Source organism: Tenrec ecaudatus, chromosome 4, assembly GCF_050624435.1.
Source record: "Tenrec ecaudatus isolate mTenEca1 chromosome 4, mTenEca1.hap1, whole genome shotgun sequence".
Lineage (NCBI taxonomy): Eukaryota > Metazoa > Chordata > Mammalia > Afrosoricida > Tenrecidae > Tenrec > Tenrec ecaudatus.
In genome coordinates, this window is record NC_134533.1 from 18,801,268 (window position 1) to 18,804,842 (window position 3,575).

Genomic DNA, 3,575 nt, shown 5'->3' on the forward strand with positions numbered 1-3,575 from the left:
TAAAAACTTTTGGTCAATCAAATATAATTTTTAGAGTCCTTCAATTGTCAGGAAACATCAGTTCTTGGAGTAGGATATTATGCTTAGTAAAGTAACTTGGAAGTAAAAGAAAGAGGAAGGCCATCAATTAGATGGATTGACATAGTAGCTTCCGTAATGGATTTAAACATAAGAATAATGGTGAAGTGGGGAAGAACCAGGTAGTGCTTCATTCTGTTGTACACAGAGTTGCTTTGAGTTGGAGCTGACTGGATGACACCTAACAACAACAAATAATATTTGAAGAGACCTGATGAGGCCACTGTATAATTTTTAGGCTACTAACTAAAAGGTTGAAAGTTCAAATCTCTCAAAGGCTCTTTGGATGAAAATGAGGCTGTCTACTCCCTTAATGATTTCTAGGCTCAGAACCTATAGGGTCGCTATGAGTCAGAATTGACTCTATGGCACTCGTTTTAGTTTTTGCTTTTTGGTTGCATTTAAAAAAAACTATGAAATACATGTTTAAGCTCTTAATTTTCCTTCTTGTTAATTCATTTCAGTATTAAATATTTCAAATAAAATATGTAAGCTGAATCATTATACTCAATAATTCTCTAAATTATATTATATAACACTATCCACAAATATGTAATTTTATTAATAAAATTATTCAAATATGTAATATTATTCATTTTACCATAAAAAACAAATCTACTGCAATTGAGTCATTCAGATTCAAATGGTGTCCTTACGACAGGAATAATTTTCTGTTAACTGCTTTTACTATAGGGGCTTTTCTGACATAAACTAGTCATTTCTGGAAGAGCTGTGATTCTTTCATAATCTGCATTTCTGAAGATGGTTCTATGGGTGTTACATATATTTTTAACTCCAACATTTATTATTAGTTTTAAAAGAAAAATGTTTACCTGGATACAATATATTAATGTATACACACTGCTCGAGATTAGGGGCATATATTCTCATGGAGACTGAGCCAAATCAACTGAAAGTATAAAAAAGGTGGTCAGCATGATGGTAAAATTTCTTGACATTCTTGAATGACTAACCATCTTTTTGAGCTGTTCCGAATTATTTATTTGTTTGTTTGTTTTTTAGAATTTTGTTGATGCCAAGGAAAAACAGGCAGCACAAACAATTTAATTTGCGTAAAATATAGCAATGATAATAAAAATTAAAACAGCATGGCAGATAGAAATGATTTGCTTGTTTGAAAAGAAGAAACATTTTGAGCGCTATAATTTCTCCAATGTTTTTATGGAATAAAATTAAATTAATGGTATAGCATATTTATTCTTCAATAGAATAATCCATTCATTCAGTAGAATCTAGCTCTTTATTTGTCCTAAACAAATTAACAGAAATATCCACCTTTAATGTTTAATAAAATATATATATGCACCACAATAAAATTATTTCACTCCATAGTAATGTCCACTGATATGGTGTTCTTCCATTTATATACCCATGATATTCTCCAATATATTAAAAATATAAATTACAAAATGTTAATATCTTCTCTTGATTTTACAATATTTTAAAATCATTATCTCTTTAACTATAACTGTTAGTAAATAAATCTTCATATCACACATCTATGATATATTTTTCTCCATCCTTTATCTACTCTGTTTCTATTCACTTTTTGTTATGCAGTTTCTCATCCTTAGTTACTGTTTGTGCATGTAGAATCAGGTAGTGGAATTAGTACGTAGAGTTAATTTTCCAAGCAGTAAAAGTATAAAATTAAATGCTAGCAGTTCAAAATTACCTAGCTCACTTCCAGCTTTGAAGCACAGTATTGAAAAGAAATGAATTTTACAGTAAAAATATATAAGACTAAAAAGTATTCATGAACTCATCAGAAATAGAAATCACACATTAAGTATTAGCTTTATCTGAGAAAGGAAATGAAAAAAAAATTGAGAATATTCCTGTCTTACAAGAAAATGACACAAACAAAAACTCAATTGAAACAAAGTTTACCAATGAGGTACCTGATACATTTTACATAGGGAGGTTGAGACTCTGTGGCATCATACAGGGAAGAAATGAATAGGAAGTAAGTTGTATTGTGGAAAATTGACATTTAATTTGAGCTATACACTAGGAGAAGTTATTTGAATAAATAAAATGGACCCCAAGTAACTGCCTCTACTTTATAATTATTGTTCAGTGTGGAACCATATATTCATTGCCTTAGGTCAATTCTGAGTGCAGTCCTGTGTTTGGGAAATATAATGCAGGACACTTTCCTCGAATACTATTGACTATTGAATACTAAATACAAAGCCTATGTAGCTGCTTAAAGGCTCTGTGGAAAGTGTTTTTTTAACCTCTTTGTTCCTTAAACCGTAGATCAAAGGATTAAGCATGGGGATGACTACAATACAGAAGCATCTGTCAGCTGCAAATGAATGAGCAGATTTCAGCTGCAAATACATGAATAGTAGAGATTCATAGAACAGAACCGCCACTGTCAGATGAGACCCACATGTGGAGAAAGCTTTTTTCGTGCCAAAAGCAGAATTCATTCGAAGCATAGCTATCCGAATCAGTGTGTAGGACATAGGAGGGTGGATATCAAGTTAATTGTTGAAAACGTGATGATCAGCAATTGTATCTCTTGTGCATTTGAGCAAAGCATAGATATCAAGGGAACATCGTCACAGTAGAAATGACATGACCTTAGAGCCACAGAAGGTCAATGTGAAAATCTTGGTTGATTACAGCAAGGATTGAAAGGTGCTGTAGAGGTATGGAATGTCCACGAGCACATGGCAAAGTCTTGGCGTCATGATAACATTGTAGAGTAGAGGATTACAGATGGCCACATAGCGTTCATAGGCCATGGCTGACAAGATGAAGAATTCACTGATAATGAACAAAAGCATAAAAGCCAGCTGCGTGGTGCATTCATAATAGGAAATAGTATTTTATCCGCAACAAAATTTATCTTCATGTTGGGACAAATGACAGTAGAAATACCAAAATCAATGAAGGCCAGATGCCAGATGAAAAAACACATGGGAGTGTGGAGGTGTGAGTCCATCTTGGTCAAGATCACCAGGCCTAGGTTTCCCATCACTGTAACCATGTAGACTAGTAGGAAGTTCCAAAGAAGGGAGAGCTACAGTTTAGGACACTTTGTAAGTCCAATTAGAATGAAAGTCCAGCTCATTCTGCCCTGTTAGTTTCTGTCAATCCATTTTGTCCAGGAATCTCTTCTGGGGAATAAAGAGAAAGAGAGAGGGAGAGAGGTGTGTAATATACATTTTTATAGCACATTCAAACAAGTTGAAGTTAAGAATTGTACCTCTGAATCATCAATGTTCTCTTTCTTCATGTTCGGGCTGAGAAAATTAATTTCCAACTTAATATAAAGTTTAAATGATCTTTTGAATCTCTTTCAATGCCAAATATAGGATCTCCTTAAGGAAACACATTAAATATAGGCGTAACCACTGCTGTCAAATTGATCTCAACTCTCTGATGCTACAGAACAGGTAGAAGTTCCCCACGGAGTTCTAAATGCTGTGATCTTTATCAGAGCAGACCACCTCCTCTATTTG

The 3,575-nt window shown here is 33.5% G+C and overlaps 1 pseudogene; it reads right to left on the reverse strand.

The window, feature by feature from the left end:
* Positions 1 to 2,273: 2,273 nt before the first annotated feature.
* On the reverse strand, positions 2,274 to 3,349 carry LOC142445700 (olfactory receptor 8K5-like; annotated as a pseudogene).
* Positions 3,350 to 3,575: the final 226 nt, after the last annotated feature.